The 19,634-nt window shown below is 41.0% G+C and overlaps 1 protein-coding gene across 2 annotated transcripts in view; it reads right to left on the bottom strand.

Moving 5' to 3' along the window:
- Positions 1-13,980, bottom strand: part of PPFIBP2 (PPFIA binding protein 2) — a 202,817-nt gene extending 188,837 nt beyond the window's left edge. The window contains exon 1 of one of the 2 annotated variants that reach the window (XM_045016715.1): positions 13,757-13,980. The gene's annotated coding sequence lies outside the window, so the exon portion shown is untranslated. The remainder of the gene's footprint in view (positions 1-13,756) is intronic. The other variant, XM_045016719.1, reaches the window with a different exon arrangement.
- Positions 13,981-19,634: the final 5,654 nt, after the last annotated feature.

Here is a 19,634-nt window from a genome sequence, read left to right as displayed (position 1 = left end):
GCTAATTAGTGCACTGGAGGGACAGAGTGAAAGCTCTGCCCATTCCACACACACATCCTGCTCACCTTCATGACACAGGATGTATCTATTGGATTTCCGGGAAACGGGGTGGGCAAAGCCCGCCCCATGCTAACGGATCCCCCCCCAGCCTGGAGGCTACCGTCCCTGCACACGCCATGCCCTGTATGGTTAACCCACATTGTGGACGAATAGGACAGACCATGATCTTGCTCAGTAATAATTTGCATGTGCATGTTATACATAACACACATGCCTTTCCTGTATGGAATGGCAAGCCCATCTCTCAGATTTTTGGTAACCAAGTCATGACTAAAAACTGGAAATGCCATTTAAATAGAAAATAAGATTCAGTCAACTTTTGTACTCCACATCAGATAAGCTTCTCTTCACTGTATGAAAATAGTAAATAACTAGTAAAAAAAAAACCTGTTATTTATATCCCTTACACCAGACTGTCCCTCCTTTGACTAAATAAGGATCTCTCTATTATATTGAGCCCAATTCTCCTCTAACATATGCCTGTATCCAGATTCCCTCACTCTTGTTAGATATAATCTTACTTCAAAAGCAGCTCCTTTGACTTCAATGTAAGGTACTACTTAACTATTAAAAAGCAATTTGCACACTATATATGCATCAGTTCCTACCCCTGTAGCCCTAAGAATGCCCCAAATGCCAGATGGCACACTGTTGTCATGATATTTACTCAAAAGGTGGCATGCAGTATATCACTGGAAAACTAATAACTCACTGATCATTAATATTCTTACCTGATGTATGTATGTTTATCTCATAAAGAACTTGTGGACTATGTGTGACTAAAATGTGTTTAACCCAGGCAAGTCAGGGGGAACTGATACACAGGTTTTCTCCAGACAAAAGGAAAGAGGCCAACATCTCATACCAGATGTGGCCAAATTCAATGGGCTACTCATTGGTATCAGAGATCGCAGGAAGGTATCATTTGCATTGTAAAAATCACCAGTGGAGGAGGAACCAGCATGGAGTCTACACCGGTGGGTGTGGTGTCTACACCCAGAAAGGGAAAGGAACTTTCAAAGTTTACTGGACTCTGAAGGGAGCGGGGGGGGGGGGGGGTTGGGGGGAAGCAAACCCATTTGTTTCTTCAAGAAGTGGATCACTAAAACACCAACACTTCGATTCTGTAAGGCTGGAACAGTCAGTCACACCGGAGAAGTTGCTGTAAGTATGGAAACCATCCTGAAAAAGAACTATAGCTGATGAAGTTAAATTTTAGAATTAGGGCTTTTCTACACTTGAAATGCTGCAGTTGCACCACTGTAGTGTTTTCCATGTAGACACTACCTATGCTGACAGGAGGGATTCTCCTATTGGTGGAGGTAGTCCAACTCCCAGACAGGTGGTAGCTAAGTGGACAGAAGAATTCTTTCACTGACCTAGCACAGTCTACACTGGGGGGTTAGGTTGGCTTAACTATGTCGCTCAGAGGTGTGGATTTTTCACACCCCTGAGTGATGTAGCTGGGTCAATCTAACTTTTCAGAAGCCTTAGGCCTTAGAAGCATGTTTTACTTTTGTTTGTTTGTAACCATTTTAATCTTTATTCTTTCCTCTTGGTATCACTTAAACCAGTGGGCCTCAGACTCTTTTACTGGTGACCCCTCTCACACAGCAAGCCTCTGAGTGCGACCCTCCCCTAATAAATTAAACACACTTTTTAATATTTTTAACACCATTATAAATGCTGGAGGGTTTGGGGTGGAGGTTGACAGTTCGCGATCCCCCACGTAATAATCTCGCGACTCCCTCAGGGGTCGCGACCCCCAGTTTGAGAACCCCTGACTTAAACCTATGCTGTTTTGTTAATACACTGTGCTGTTTTGTTAATATACAGTTTACTTTTACCATAAACCAACTTCAGTGCTTTGTTCGGGGGTTTGTTAACACCAGTTAATAAACTGCTGTGTATTGTCTCTGTAAAGGAGCAGCTAACTTAATAACCTCTGTGAGTGTTGAGTAAGAGGGCTGGACATCTGTGGAGAACTTGGGAATTGGGGTTCACTGATTGTTACCTGCTAGGCAAGATTTGGACTGGCAAAGTCCCGAAGAGTTTGCTGGCAGGACAGACAAGCAGGAGCTAATCCGCATCTTAGTGGCAGCAGAGTTTTCATTGCTGAGGCTGAGAAGGGTAACAGTGGCGCACAATTATGGGAACCCCAGCAGGTTGTCCCAACCCCTTACTTACACATATGAAAAGATTAATTAGGAAATTCCCACCCATAAAACTTTGTAAACTTTGAATTGAAGTTGCTCAAGTGTATTTCTTCTCAATGGAAGGGCTAAAAGGAAATACATTTTCAGTAAACAGTCACACCCAGCAAAATATTTGTCTCCAAGCTATATCCCACTACAATCATGACACTCTTCGACCCTGACTCAAATGTGCTCTTTACATATTCAATTTCAATTCACTATGCCGGGGTGGCCAACCTGAGCCTGAGAAGGAGCCAAAATTTACTAATGAACATTGCCGAAGAGCCACAGTAATATATCAGCAGCCCCCCATCCACTACCCCCTCTAGCCCCCGGCGCCTCCTGCCCACTGGCAGTGCTGCCAGTCAGCGCCTCCTCCTCCCTCCCCATGTCTCCTGCCGCCGCAATCAGCTGTTTTGCAATGCACAGGAGACTCTGGTGGGGAGGGGGGAGAAGCGAGGGCATGGCAGGCTCCGGGGAAGGAGTGGAGTGGTGGCAGGACCTGGGGCACAGCGGAGGATTGAGCATTGAGCACCCCACAGCATACTGGAAAGTTAGCATCTGTAGCTCCAGCCTCTGAGTATGCCTAATATGCCTATGCAAGGAGCCACATATTAACCTCTGAAGAGCCGCATGCAGCTCCGGAGCCACAGGTTGGCCAACCCTGCACTATGCTGTCATCCTCACTGTACACCTCAAAGAACTGAAAAATTACATTGCAGTGCACAACTTTAACTCCAACCTATTTATCTTTTATTTAATTATACATTATAAATGTACATAGGAATACAATTGGTTATGGGCATTTTAGGAGTGTGTTACTATATTATCCGATTGTTTTAGAGTTATAATGTAAATACACAGAAATCTGAATGGAGGATTGTTGATGAAAGTGGGCTAACACTCAGATTGGTATTATGTTGTATGGACTCTTTCCTAATGGTTTCCTTCCTTTTTAGTTAATGTTTGCACACTGAAAAAATACACTCAAGCAACCTTAATTCTAGGTTTGTGAAATTTCTTGTGTTAGAAAAAAGAATGCTGTTTATTACAGCATAAACCCAGCATAAGTGAGAGGAAAATCATACCCATTACATTATGTCTTATTGAAAGATTTTGGATTAAACCAAATTATGAACTGAAAATTACTCTCCTTTTCCCTCACACCCCAAACTCAATGAGTTATTTTCCACAACAGAACAATTTAACAATTGTAAGATCTGTTATCGTCTTAAAGGCTGGCGAACCTCCCAGACACTTGCACAAATAGAAGAAAATATAGTTACTGTTTAGAGTAGCTGAGAATGTTATTTCGAAGGGAGGAGGTTAACAGTGGAAATGCTTGTCAAACTTTGGTTTACATCCTTTCTAATAGGCAGTAACTCTTCCAATTCAGGAGTCAGAGTGCTGAAACTGAGGACAAATGACACCATCTGTTACTTCCATCCTGCACAAAAAAGTTCTGTTTTAATACCAACACAAATTCTGTGCTGAAATTCTACAATCCAAAGTCTGTATTTCATGCAGATTATACTACATTAATATTAAAAAAGGGCACTGAACAACAACCTGGAACTAATTTTGTACATTCTTATGTCTTCAAAAAAAGCTTAAAATAAACATGATGCTTAGAGAAGATAAAAAAAGACAGAAAAGTCTAGTTGTAGAGAGAATTCTGTGAAGAGGCACACAAGTCCCATATACTATTATAAATTCAAATGATCCATGCCTTCATATAATACACAGTGAGGATGATTTTACAAAGGATGCCTTGTGCCTCTACAGATGTGGTACAAGAGATTTTTATTAATAGTACCAATTAACATTAAGTCTGGATTTAATAAGGCCATCAAATTACACAAGAGGGAACGCTATACTACAGATGCTAGATAGAAATTTTGCATTAAGTGATAATAGCAATTCAAATATGAACAGATTTTCTTTACAGAATAACAGTTCTGAATATGCACCACACACACTGCTATTGTATTGTACAATGGCTACCTCAGCAAAACGCAGAACCTTTGTTTCCATGAGGTTCTTAACGATGGTCTCTTATCTCTTTACTAAATTGGATTTACTCCAAGGTCTTCTCTAGACAAAGCATTATCTCCAGATATCACCAGAATACTTTGGTTTGGCGACCTATTATATCACACTAATACATGATCATCACAATAAGTTATATTCATAAATCTTAGTGAAATAAAGTAAGATGTTCTCATTATGGATCATTAAAGCAGATTCTACCATCAGGACTACTTCAATCTCAATTTACATACCAAATGCAGGTTAAACATGCAAACAATAATTGGGTTAACAAGATCTATATTGGAACAAAACCATAATTCACAGTGTTTCTTAAAGACACCTCAAATTTGATAAAGGCTTTTCTGTCATAGCTAAGAATTTTCTGCTGTATTTTTGTGTAGAAATTTGTGCAAATGGAGTGACAAAGTGATGTTCTCGTATGAAAGTATAAGTGAGTAATTAAAGATGGGCCCAAGCAGGAATCCCTGATTTAAAAAAAAAAAATCTTTGCATTTCAGGAGTGTCCAGCTTTGATTTTTGCAGATTGCCTATGACTTAAATTTTGGATGAATCAAAATCCCAGTTCCAATGTTGAGAGTGTTTGAAATCCAGATTGATTTCAGATTGAACCTATCTGTTGTACTTACTTCACTTGCACACAATCTGGTGAACTCTTAAATGAAGACCTAGTATGTGTGTGATTCATTTACTATGAATATTCATAAACCTTCTATTACTATTCCAAATTAACACAAGAATCACATATGAGGTTGTGGATAAGCACTTGCTGCTGCCTACACCACAGAACCAGTCTCTAGGCCTGCTGCTCTCTCCACACACCACCACTTGCCTCTTCAGTACCTATGGCGGCTCCCTGACCCCAGGAAGCAGCTCCACCCTCAATGAGTGTGAGCCTATCCTGAGATTCTAGGGGAGAAAACCAAGTCTGCCATCTGTACCTCCTTCTCCTAATGCAGACTCCAGTTGCTTTACATTGTCATCACTAGCTTAGCAGTACATCCTTGGGTAGTTTGTAAAATGCCTCTAGCCTCCAATAAGGAGTTCAGGCACTGTCGCTGCCAGCACACTGCAATTTCTCAGTAGTCTGGTCTGTCATTTCCCACCCCAAACACAAGCTTTAACCACTCTCCGTGGCTACCATAAGCCTTTTTAATTTCTGGGCCAGCATACAAAAGATCCCTTCCTCCTCCTGATAGACAGCTGCTTTCTTTCCTTAATCCTCCACCTTAATCTTGGACAACTTCACATTTCACATGGATGATGCAATTTAGCACAGACAGTGTATATTATTACAGTTGAGAAAACATGTCCCCTTAACTATCAAGCTTTCGACTTCTAATTTTCTATTTAAAGAACATGGTTATTAACAAAGATACACAGCAGTTTGCATAGTACATCTTCAAACTCACATGGAAAGAAAATAATAGAAATGATTGTTCCAAGTTTTTAAGGAATCCCTGGCTTTCCCCATTATTTGATTGATTGTTGGGCAGATAGCCAATTGTCTCCTTTACATTCCAAAAGTGATTGATTTTATTGTCCCAAGAAAATCATGACAAGATTAATTCCGGGCAATATTTTCATTTTTTGTTGTTGTGATAATTGCAATTTCTGCATTATGGCCTTCAAAAATTAAACAAACATGACTCTATCTCTCTCTACACATGCATGGAAATAGCTTATGTACCCCATGTGTTGTTTTTATGTATTCGTATCCATGTGTAAATGACAATGCTCTGCACTGTACTACTTTTAATTTTATTTTTAAAAAAATACCAGAGAAAGTACAGAAAGGAAGTCTCCAGAGAAGTCAAGAGATTGTATAAAACTGCACTAATGGAGTTAGGCCTCAATCCAGCCTAATTTATGCACCTGCTTTTAAAAAAAAAAAGTTATGTCAAATACCCAATGCCAAAATTTGACAGACATCCCTTCTAAATGTTATTATTCTATAAACGTTATTATTGAAACAAAAAAATTACTTCAGTTCCTCAATATAATCATAAAGAAAGAAAATACAGCCACTATTTTTACAGGACACAGAAATTATAAGCACATCCACAGCACCAGGTTGGACTAGTGGAATGGGATTTACATGAAGATATCCTTTAAAATCTCTCAGACGTTCCAGTTATTGCAGAATATGACCACCTACCTGCTTAGTTGAAAGAGATGGATGAGAGTCCATTGCAACCTGTGCTCCATGGGCTACTTTGGCTTACCTTATGATTATATACAGCCCTATATGCCAGCACGATGGCTGAGATCAGAATAAGTGATTTTGTTGACAATCTTTAGATACTCACTCTTGCAGACTGGAAAGAAGGTGTTCTTAGTGAAGGGCCCCAATTGTGGAATTTGTTCTCACTAGTGGACTGTCAAAACTAGAGTTTATTAGCATCCAGAGCATGGCACAAAGCTCATCTTTTAAATAAAATCTTGCAAAATGGGTTTAAAATTTAAGGTATTGTCTTTTCATATTTTTGAGTTATAAATGCTGACTGATTTACTTGTGTTTATACCTGGAAGCCACTGTAATGTAGCAGTGGACAACTTTCCCAAAGATTATTAACCAGAGTTCCTGGATGTTGAACATGGGCAGCATGTGAACTGCCTGCTGGGGGAGGCAACTCCCCCCTCCCCACCATGGCCACTGTCCCAGACAATCCCCAGAGTGCCGGTCCCAGCCTCCCTCAGCGCCAGGAGGGCTGGAGCAGGACTGGAGCACTAGATATGATTTATAATGACTATTCCACTAACAAAGCAACTCTGAAATGGAAAAAGAGGAAAGGAAGAAGATAACAGATGTGCTTGATTTATACTCACTCCTGTGAATAATTTTAGCTCAGTTAATGTCACCTAGTTATTGCAGAAGTAAATCTGCTATTGTCCCTGTGCCATATATTATGGCTTAAACACATTACTCCATCATCAGTGTTTGGTAGTTTTAAATTTAATTGAGAGTTTCACCTGTTACTACTGCAAACCCTTTGACTGGGCAGAAAAAGTCAAGTACCCAATATGCATGGGATTTAAACTCTACACTTCTCTATCGGCTTCCAGTCAGGATACTAAGTGCTTCACAAATTTAATGCTTCTGCCAGGCAGTTAATAGAAACAAAAAGGCCTGGGGAAACTAAATGCACCATCCCCAAGTGCGCTTAACAGGCAGAACTGCCCCAATCTCAAGCACTCAGACTGTGTACAGACAAGGAAATTCATTTAAACAGATGTATAAATATGTACAGAATATAAATGCAAATAAAGAATAAAATACTCCAATAATTTTGGCAGTGGTCCATCTAACTCCCTTCCTATCCAGAGGTGAGACTGTCCCACAGGTAATAGCTCCTGCCACACCAATCGACTGACCCCCATTCAGAATCTGGATGAGAGAGTAGCCGTATAGTCTACGTGTCTCTTTGCAGGTCTGTTTCCAGTCCCAATGGAGGGGGCTTGTTTGGTCTAACCTGGAGTGCCACAACTTAACCCATTTTAGCGATTCAGCTTTATTAAGGTGCTGAGTGAGTAGGGCCTCACCAGAGTCTGCTCAGCTCTGCTGTTGTCCTCTGTGTCATCTCTCAGCACAAAGTCCTCAATCTGTATTGTCTGCACATAGAACCCTTGATCAGTGTCCTAGCTGCTTGGAACGAGCTCTTTGCCACAAGGTATGCTTCTATGGGAGTCCACTACTCCACAAAATCCCTGGTGTTACAAGCACAACTGTGGGTAGGTAGCCTATGTAAATAAAGCTCTTTGTGGCAACCCCTTACACTAGGGATCAGCAACCTTTGGCATGTGGCTCGCCACAGTACGCACCCTGGAGGGCCGGGCCGGTTTGTTTACCTGCCGCATCCGCAGGTTCGGCCAATTGCAACTGCCACTGGCTGCGGTTCGCTGCTCCAGCCCAATGGGGGCTACGGGAAGCGGCAGCCAGCACATCCCTCGGCCCACGCCGCTTCCCGCTGTCCCCATTGGCCTGGAGCCGCAATTGGCCGAACCTGCGAACGCAGCAGGTAAACAAACTGGCCCAGCCTGCCAGGATACTTACCCTGGTGAGCCGCGTGCCAAAGGTTGCCGATCCCTGCCTTACACAGGGAAGTAGGAATGGAGGAAGTAGTAAGCAGAGTCCTCTGGAGATTCTAGCCATAGGGCATACACAAATATTAAAAAAGTAAGCCTTACATCAACCCACCACTACCTCAGAGTAATATTATCTGTTTTACAAATGGCAAACCTGAGACACAGAACACAGATCTCCATACTGCCAGTTCTGTGGATTCCTAATTGGTTACTTCTCAAAACATCAATATAAAACAAGCAATAGGCAAGTTGATCTAAAAGTTGCATAGGCTTTGCTGATTTTGTTGTTTTTAAACAAAACTTATCTTTGCAATTACAGCTTCTTGTGCTCATTGGCTTCTATATATCAATGAATTGCCAAATAGATTTGTAGTGCTACTAAGATTTTATAGCAAAACAAAGTGCACAACATCCACACAAACAAAGGAGAAAGAATTGCACCAAGTGTAACAAGAACACAAAAGAATGTAAATAAAAACACTGAGCTAAAAATCTATGGGAATAGTCATTTAGCTACAAGAAGTGCCTTCATTTTGTTGTTGAACATGCATCCACATAAAAGCTGGAGGAGGAGACAGGGACTACTATACTGTAAAGAGGGGAAATTATGCAGTCAGAATCCATCAAAGATATCTTATCTCCTTAGTTGTGGGGGATCAAATAAAGTCAAAGAGCTAATCATCCAGGGAAAAATATGATCTCAATTACTGCTTCAGGCAATGCCTCAAAATAAACTGGCAAGCTGATGTAGCACAGAAAATTTAATATACCATGGAAAGATATTGACAAGCTGGAGGGAATTTAGAGAAGAGCAACAAAAAGTATTGCAGGCTGAAATTCTTGGATTTTGAGAGATTAAAAAAAAACTAAATATGTATAACTTGGCTACTCAACTATTTTGGGAAGTCAAGGATGGCAAGGGGGAGGACATGATAACAGCTACAAGTATCTGAATGGTGTAACCCCTTTTGTGTGATGTCTCTGGAAGTCATTTTTGAAACCTTTTATCTTTCCCGCAAATTGTGAGCATCGCAGGTTATTTTGTATCGTAGTGCATTTACTTTCCAAGTTACTATTGTGTAACTTTAGAAAATACAGAGAGGCCTTGTGTGATAAACTGCATTTAATGAGAATGTGCCTATGTTTATACTGTTGTGATCCTTCATACAGCTTGTCACACATGTGGTGGATCTTATCCAATGCACTAAATACCCCAATAACAACTGCATGGGTGAAAGAAGACAATCACTGCTCTCTCAAATGAACTCACACAGAAAAATAATAAAAGACAAGAACACTATCACCTGTGGGTGAGCACTTTTCACAAAACGATTACTCCATCTCTCACCTCGCAGTCCTCTTCCTCAAAGGAAACCTGCACAACACCTTCAAAAGAGGAGCCTGAGATCTTGCTAGACATTAGATACTCATTGTTTAATAAAGACACTGATTTAAGGCTTATTACAACAATCTCTATCCCACTAACCCCTTTCTTTTGTCTTATGACTGAAGAGGTGTTAATGGGCCACTTCACCTTGAATGGTCCCTTAGAATATGTGTTAATGATTTATGCAAAACAATATATGCCACCTTGTATTTAGCTGTGACACTCCCTGTACCTTTCCCAGACATGAAGAAGAACTGTGTCTAGCTTGAAAGTTTGTCTCCTTCACCAACAGAAGTTCTTAATAAAGATATTACCTCACCCACCTGGCATGAGGGAATGTATTTTTACAATAAAGAAAACCTTTAAAATATAGGAAAATACTATCATCTCTATTTGGATAAATACTGAATGCTCTCAATTATATTTAAAAACTTAAAACAGACATTTAAAAGGAGGTGATGGTTGTAGACCCTGAATCTTGTAAACTGATTAATACTCAAGCCTAGGAGAGCCCCACTGCAATGGGGCTTCATGTAAGAACAGGGCTATGCCTGCACAGATCAGCAGAATCAGGGACTTCATTTGTTTGAAACAAACAGATGGATGGCTTGGAAACATTTTCCCACTTTGTGCAAGGGTCTCATTTAATTTGTAATTTGAATGATGTTACTCCTCTGCCAAGCAACTTCTCCCGCTCCAATAGGGCTCTGAGCTACACCCATACAGTTTCATCATTCCAGCGTAAGCTGTGTACAAGTGAAAAGCAAAGGTGGCTTCTTCCCAACTGGAATGTCTGACACTCAGTTTAGGAAGCAACTCAGGGCCAGTGGAACCTCTCTTTACCCTAACCCACTATAAACACAGACATCTGATAAAATGGTCTTGCTCTCTAGATGTGTGAAAGCTTTCATAAGCCACTAACTACATCATATTTAAGTAGACATATTAAACTGTCACACACTTTTCCCTTCCTTCTCACATCACCGTCACTATAAGGTTTGTATTTAAACAGGTTTTTCCTTTATGAAAGGCAGCATGACTAGTGGCTAAAGCATACTAAGAGTTGTGGGTTCTAATCCTGTCTCTGCCACTGAAACGCCATACATCGTTGGACATGTCACTTTACCTCTCATTATTATTTATTAGTATTGCAGTAGAGTCCTGCAAATCCTCAGATATCCACAGACCACTTTTGCAGATCATGGATAGGATGCGGATACACATTTTATATCCACGCTGGGCTCTACCTAAAGGCCCCAATCAGGACCAGGACCTCAATGTGCTGGTCACTGCCAAAACATACTAAGAGAAAGTGCCTGTCCTGAAAAGTTTGCAAGCTAAGGGGCTGTCTACATGGGGACACTCAGGAGAGCTAAGACAAATTAACTAAAGGTATGAAGTTAAAGCATATTAAATCCCGGTGTGGATGCTCATTGATAAGTAAAGTGGTTGCTGTTTGCTTTATGATCTGGGGATTAAGTGGCAGAGTCAGAAATAGAAGCCCCATTTTTCCTGATTCACCTCCAAAATGGGGGCAAAACCTACATTACAGGGGTACTGTGATGCTTTACTCTAACAACTGCAAATTCAGTTCAAGAACTCTACCCTGAGTTTCATCCTGCAGCCTGACACCAGTTCTGTCTTCTCAGGTCATCAGGCTATCATGCCTGTGTTGTTGTGGGCTTTAGGATATTTAATTCAGATACTGATAATATTGGCCTCTCCTCACTTCTAAATTAACTCCTCAATGCCTTTTGATTTCAATGTGCTTTTTGAAGTTATGTTTACTGTTCGCCCTGTAAATATTACTTCCCATCCCATCCACTCTGTCCTCTTTGTAAAAGTTTCATAATCAAGCTGTTCTGCTGTCAGTTGGTATATACACATAACACACACAATTATTTACCGCGGCTTCTTAATACCAAAAGAAAAATGAGAAGAGAAGAACGTTTCCCTAAAAAGACCACAAGCAGGAACTGAATGCAATGCAAGAACCTTATCAGGTTATTATAGTGTGTTTTCTAATGCAAATCTCACACCACAGACAAATTAATATTTTTATTAAAGCTAATATTAAAATTATCTAATACACAGGTTAAGGAAAGAGTGTCTCACTAAACTTGATATTAAACATTAGCTACCCAGACGCTCATATCCACTAGTTTGTCTAATGTATTTTCTCTTACCATTTTAAAAATCCTATGACTGCAAAATTGACCATGAATTTGATAGAGCCCTAAGCAAAGTCAACACTCATGAAATAAGAGATCATTTGACATCACCCCATACTCTTGCCTCCCATATCTTCCCAGGTTGCAAATATATGTAGATGTACCCTAACACACAAGTTCTACAGCGCTGCAGCTACACCACTATAGTGTAGACACTTGCTACAGTGACAGAGTATTTTTTTCCACCACTATAGTAAATCCACCCCCTTGAGAGACATCACCTAGGTCCCTGGAAGAATTCTTAAGTCGACCTAGCAGTGTCTATATCGGGGCTTAGGTCGGTTTAGCTATGTGACCTGCATGATTTATGCAGGGGCCAGTGTGGCTGACCCCAGGGCCACCCCAGCAGCTGGCTCCAGGGTAGCTACTCAAGTGGCCCCAGGACAGCCACACCAGATGCTGCTCTGGTGGCCCCCAGCCGGAGCAGCCACGGTCCACAGCTCCTGGCAGCTACTGCCACTGGGCCCGGGTGCCCTCCCCCCCACTCTCCCAGGTCCCTGCACATCACAGGTGTTTTTAGTATAAGTCATGGACAAGTCACAGGCTGTAAATTTTTGTTTATTGCCCATGACCTGTCCATGACTTTTACTAAAAATACTGGTGACTAAATCATAGCCTTATCTATGAGTGATGTAGCTAGATCAACCTAATTTTTAGGTGTAGATGAGGTCTTAGAAACAACAAAAGTCAAGTTCCTGAGAGCTTAGAATTGATCTACTGTTGTGTGGTGAAAAAATAATCCATAATAATATGTTATCCCCCATTGTTCCATACATGGTGTCTGTCCTCTTAGCTATTTTATTCCCTTTGGTAACTTATTTTCTGAATTAGTCACTGGATAAACACTTCCACACCACATTACGTAAAGTATACTTGAATCCAGATTTCTTTCACTCTTACAATGATGAGAACAAACAAACAAACAAACAAACAAAGCAGGACTGAATGCTGAAAGCACAGCAGTGCTATGAATTGCAGTTCATGCAACAATATGCACATTCCTCTCTTCCACTTAACTAAGTTTGGCTGCAACAGGATATACTCAATGACAGCACATACTCTGAATCAACAGCCTTATGTCAATAAACTAGTTTATTAACCCACCAGTGTAAATTCCGTTTTAAAGCCTTCTTAACCCTACAAGAATAAACATGCATAAGGGAGTCTCTTCATGAGTCATTTTCATTTAAAATTAATGTCTCAATATTACTGGTGAAAGACTAAAGTCCCTATATAATGCAACGAAACAAAACAAAAAAGGAAGCAAGAATCCCAGCTTTGCACTTAATTTACAGACACTCATATGACTGAAGGGATTTTTAAAACCCTTGCACACTTCTAACAAAATACTTACAGCACCTTAAAATAATTAACAAATACATCCAAGAACAGCCTGTGAGATGGGTGTTTACACAGAGGGGAAACTGAGCCACGGAAGGCTGGATTACTGCTGGCCGTTACACTTAAGTGAGTCACCCCGCTCTGGCACCAGTGTTTAATCTGAGAGCAGCCCTGGGCTCATGGAGAAGTGAAGTGAGGTGCCCGAGGACACAGAGCCAGTCAGTGGCAGAGGCCGGGGTAGCGCAGCGGTCTGGGCTCCCAGCTGCCCCTCAGACTCGTCGCACGCGCAGCCCCAGGCTTGCTCAGGGCACAGCGGGCGAGAGAACCGCTAAGGGTGTCTTGGAGGAGCCGCCAGCCCAGCCCGTCCCCAGCCGCCCCCCGAGGTGAGCCCGCACTGGCCGAGTTACCGTTTGCTGGCGGGGCACAGCACAGACTTGCTCCCTCCCGCCCAGGCAGGCGCGGGGCTGCCCGGCGGCACCGAGCTGAGCGGCCCGGTTCCCCTCGGCGTGCGCGCTCTGCCCCGGCCGGCCCAGCGCTTTGCTCGCTCTCCGGGCTGGAGGAGACGCGCGCGCAGCGGCCGCCCCTGGCCGCGCACCGGCCCCTGCGCCCCGCTGCCTAGGGCGAGTGGAGTCCGGCTGCCCGAGTCCGAGCTCCAGCGCCATTGGTTCTGGGGACGGGACCGGCAGGCGGCTATTGTTCCCACGTGATTTGGAGTGGCAGCGGGGGGGGAGGCAGTGCGGGGCGCTGGCTCGGCGGCGCTGCCTCGGGGCAGGTATTCCCTGGGGCGCGGGCACACGGGAGCAGGGGCTCAGAGCAGCCCTTGGGTCGCTAGCTGCACACGGGGGCAGTTGTAGCTACATTCGCGTGCAAACTTTCCACGCTTCTCACTACAAAGTATTTGGTTAAACAGGCTTTCATAGGTGCAGTAAAATGCCAACACCTTGGTCTCGTCTACACCCAGAGTTGTACCTCTCTAGTGGTGTAGTTAACGCGGTGCAAGCCCCTTAGCCTGGCTGCGGTTGTACTGGTTTAAAAGTGAAAACAGTGGTGTAGCTTACTTCCAGACAGGAAGGGTAATAAACTACATCAATGTAAGCACTTTTAGACTGGTTATAATTGCATCCATGCTGGAGGTTGTACCAGTATAACTATAAAAGTAAACTATCACCCCAACCAAAATATTTATACCAGGGTTTGGTTACAAAGGGATGGCAGGAATCTGGACATACTCTGAGCTCTGCTATTGACTCCCTGTGTGACAATGGACAAGTTGTGATCATTGCTACTCTGTGCCTCAGTTTCCTTGTCTGTAAAATGGGTTCATTAAGACTTTCTCTACCTCTCAGCAGTGTGTTGAGCCTTAACTCATTAATATTGGTAAAGTCTATCTATCTAGGTATCTGCATGGGCTTCCTTACTAGTGCCTTGGGTCCTGATTCTGTAATGAGCTCTGTAGCCCTCTCTTTGCAGGATCAGAGCCTTAGTGATTTGAGCCCTTGAGTGGAAGGTGATGCAGAAATGCACTGTATGGAAAAGATTTTCAAAAGCACAAATGGCTGTTTAGCACCCAATTCTGCACTGCTATTTGTGCCTTTGCAAATATCCCCACTACGTTATTGCTGAAATGGAATAATTAAATTTAATAATTTGGAAGAACATTGTTATCAAACAAATATTTGTTGAGGTGATATTTCATGTTGCAATACTACTATTCTGTACCAAGAATTTTCCGGGAGTAACTAAACTATGGCTATAAACTTTTGATCTAGAAAAAAAAACTGGACTGTTTGTCTCCAGAGATATAGAAACAAAGTAAGGCCCGGTCAGCACTTAAAAAGTTTTACTTGTATAACTTATTGGTTAGGAGGGTGATTTTTTTACCAACATATTTATGCTAGTACCAGGTTATACTGGTATAAAGGTGACTTATATTAGAATTGCTTATTTTGGTTTCTAATACAATAATTTTCCCACTTAGGATTGTTTCTGAGCCTCATATAAAATATGATAAGATCAGGTCTTTAGTGTTTACTGACCATGTCCCTTTCATGCAGGTTGCTGATCCAGAGACTGATGACAATATCTATTGTCTTGTTTTTTGTCACCCAAATAGGTCACTGAGCATGCATGACACCGACACAGCTCCTTCAAAAAGATGAAAAATACAGCTTCCATGTGGTGAGTGTGTCTGATGATGTTATTTTTCTAAGGAGATGATTAAATGAAAGTCGGCAATTAGCAGAAAATACAACAAGAAGTTTTAAGTAGTTGTAATGTGCATGATGTAATTAAAAACAAATTTCAGTTAGTCTGTACTACAAAATCATATTTGAACTACTGAAGGATATTGACTGGTATCAGATTATATCTCACATCCATTTGAATGGTCTCAAATATTTAATGTTATGATTCCACATAATTCTAATTACTTCTTATTATTATCTGTCATTTTAAGAAGTCCTTCCAGTTAGTGTAAAACCAAAAGGTTTAATGGTTTTGTTTGGTGTTTTGTTCCTTGTTAATCATCTAACATAGCCCAATTCTGCAAACATTTATGCATGAGCTTAAAATTAAGTTAAGCTCCTGCATTAATGTTTGCACGCTAGGAGCCATAAAGCACATACCAGGGCAAAGAACTGGAGTTGACTGGTAGAAGGAAACTGTCCAGTATGGGAGAGGGAGCAAAGGGGGAGTGAGGTTAAATATCTCTAACACGCTAGCAACTAAGTAAAATTGGCCAGAACCCACAGATCTTGCACTGATTTTGACTTGTTTTTGAACCTGATTCTCATCTTTCCTACTGCTGGCTTCTCTAGATTCCTCTCTGCTCAGCCGCTCTGTTAACTCTGAGGTTTCCTTTCAAGCAGGTTTTAAGTTGACTAAATCACATGGGGCTGCAGAGTTGGCCAAATAATTTAAAATACAGTTCTGATATGGGTGTGAGGCAGATGGGTTGTTGGTGAGCACTAAATGGCCTAGGGAGCATTTCAAATATAATTAAGTTAGGTGTTTACCCTAAAATATAGTTATGAACTAACAAAATACCACAACTGTGCAATGCTGAAACCAGTCCCTTTCTCAGACCTCTTTAAGCCGTGCTCTGAAATCCTGGCCCCTCAGGTCATGTCTACAGTAAGAAAATGTGTCATGTTAAAAAACATGTTTATTAACATGTTTTAATTAACATTATGTTAAATATGATTTTGCCCTAAATGTGTATAAGGACAATCATATTTAAAAATGTTGGGTAATTGTGATCAGTCCATTTGTCGCAGACAGTTAACACACTTTTAAACACTACTTGTTCCTGACTACATTAGGGCAAAGTCATGTTTTATGTCATGTTCATTAAAACATGTTAGTTACAATTTTCTAGCATGACTCTCCCCCAGTGTAGGCATAGAGAAACTGTTTCTCTCTCTCTCAGCTGTCCTGAATCCCTGCACTCTTTCTGTTTGGCTAATTACCATTCCAGTAATCCCTCCATAATTCACTAAGAATAGCTTGTTTCTTTTCTACAGCAGTGGAAATACAGCACTGTCTTTGTGACTCTAGTGTATTAGGACTCTGCTTCTCTCTGATAACAATGAACTTTATTCAGAGACAGCAGAACCTTGCTTCTCAAAGTGAGCCTATGCAAAAACAAGGCAGGAAACCCAAAAGACAGTGATTCTGTCACACTGTTTTTTGTCTGAGTTTTAGTGACAGTTTTTCCCCCTGCCATTTCTCGATGCTGTAGGACTATAGGACCAGATTAGACCTGAGCAAACTATGGTTTTAAATTGAGTTTGGATGTTAGCAAGAATAATTGGCTCAAAGCATGTGACCAAAAAGAATGAATTCACAGGAAAGAAGGATTGTTTGTGCCTTTGGAATACTGGTGTTATCTTATTTAAGGCTTAGGAAATAAAGAAAAACTGGTTAATGGGGTACCAGGTGCAGTAAATAATTGTTTAGAAATGCTTAGTCCAAAAAATGTGTGAAAGTCTTATAAAGGAAAAAACATTGAAGAAAGCAGAGTGCAGCCCTAAACTCCTTCAGCTGACTGCAGCTAAGGTTCAATAACCAGCAATGACATTACTTGTTTGTTAGAATGTATAAAAACAAGTTTTTTTTAAGGGGTTCTTTGTTAGAGCTTTTCCTTACATCTCTAGAGTCATGCAATGTAATTCCCTGGCCTGAACCTGTTTTAAGTATTTTGGCCAATGCTTACGATTGTATGGTGTCTAGGGTATAGAATTTGGGGGGGGAGACATGCTTATACTGTATTTGTATTTTCGATGTAACCAACATTAAGTGGTTTTTGGACTAATAAAGAAATGCTTGTGTGGAAACTGAGTCATGGGGAAACCTTATTAATATTATTGGGAAATGATTTCCAGCAGAAACAGTGGAATGTTGTTTGTGACCTCCCAGATGTTCAGTGTCAGTGTAGACATACCCATAGTGTCTGATTAGAAGAAGTAGCCTGGTACCCTGTCCCTCTTTGAACAGGCTTTTTTATGGCCAAAGCATGTCCAGTTTGAAGATCTACTGACAACAGCTCCTTCAATTCTGTGGGCGCCCTGCATACAGTCTTAGCAAACCTCCCTGAGGCCTGCTGGGAGTGGTTCCACTACATTTTAGGCCATCTGCAAAAACCTTCCTTGCCAAGTCCTTGGCAAGACTTTTTCCCCTCTGCAGAAGAATGACCACAATAAACACAAACCCCCACAAATCTGGTGGAGTTAATGTGAAATATCCTGGATGAAAACTCGAATGGGTATATTTTGTTCCTATACAAAAGGATACCTTCAGTTTACTTTTATGAGAAAGAGGAGAGGAACGGGAACAGGTCCTTGATATTAAAACTCAAAATAATTCTTGTAAAATTTATTCTTCAATGTATACTGAACATTCTGCAGCAGCAGTGTATTTTAATGTCTGCCATAGCATTCATCTTTAATCAATCTCCCCTCCTTTGAAAACAACTGCGTCCTGTGACTGAAATGATCCTTGTAGGTCTTCTCTAGTACAATAATGCCATGAATTCACAAGAACAGAAATAACTTTTAAATATTTTTAAAAGGCATTCAATAATGCATTTGTAAACTTTGTGCAGCATTATAAAATGTAATGTGTAAACCAGTACAGCCATTGAGCAGGCTGTCTAAATCCAATTAATTTTTGAGACAGTTATAGAGCTAACGTTAGGGAAGAATAATAATGGCAAGCAAATAGCTCCACCTAGTGTTCAGTATCTTTCTTAATCCTCCTTTTTATCAATTTCCCAGTAGAGGGCTCCTGTTATCTCATATCTTAACTACTGATGATTGCACACCTGAAAAGTGTTAAATAACTTTCCATAAGCAATAAATAACTTTCTATAAGCAATTACAGTTACTTTGTAAGAGTCAATAAGGTAGTGTATACAGGTGAATATTTGAATTTATCACAGATTTGATATAATTTAAAAAGACCTACTGGAAAATAATAAATAATTCAGCTACTTATTATCTCTCTGTCCTTTCCCATGGCCAAAAAAGAATGTGAATCCTCCTCTCCCACTTCACTTAAATGTTAAAAAAACAATCCCTACATCCTCCAAAAAGTCTGTGGATCCTTATATCACACAGTGTCTTAAACAGCTTTGGCAGTCTCCCTTCCTGGAGATGGGACAGGACAACTTAGTTGAAATTGCCCTGTTCTGTTCATTCCCTCTGAAGCACCTGGCACTGGCCACTCTCAGAGAGAGGATACTGGACTAAGTGGACCATTGGTCTGACAAAGTATGGCCATTCTTACATAATTGCAGTTAAGTCCCTTTCCCACTTAAAACAAAAAGAGAAAACCCTCCACATTTGGCTATAATGTACATTAGTCCACGTAAAAACGGGACCTGATAATGTTCACAAACTCTGTAATATTTTTTCCAGGTCTCTTAACATTCACACCTAGACATTAAGCAAAGTTCTTACAGGTGGCATATAAACCTTTCGATTACCTTTTAATTCTAACATCCACACTGAGACTTCAGTCCAGATGTTTATATTACTGGCAATGTGTCCTGGTAAATACCATTTATGTTTCTAGGTAGCTTCTCAAGGAGGTCATTTGCTTTGGCTTGTTGCATCCACAGATGGTTTAATACTGCATAACTCTCACTGCTTCTCTTCCATACTGCACTTCTGTAATTATGACACATTTGAAGTCAATTTTCTTGATAGGATGTCCTGGCTCTGAGTTTTGTCTTCACAGAAGTACATATCTGAGTATGTCTATGCTGAAAAGAAAAACCCACGATAC

Source organism: Mauremys mutica, chromosome 4 (assembly GCF_020497125.1).
Source record: "Mauremys mutica isolate MM-2020 ecotype Southern chromosome 4, ASM2049712v1, whole genome shotgun sequence".
Taxonomy (NCBI): domain Eukaryota; kingdom Metazoa; phylum Chordata; order Testudines; family Geoemydidae; genus Mauremys; species Mauremys mutica.
The sequence above is the reverse complement of the archived record's forward strand: the minus strand, read 5'-3'. Positions and strand labels throughout refer to the sequence as shown.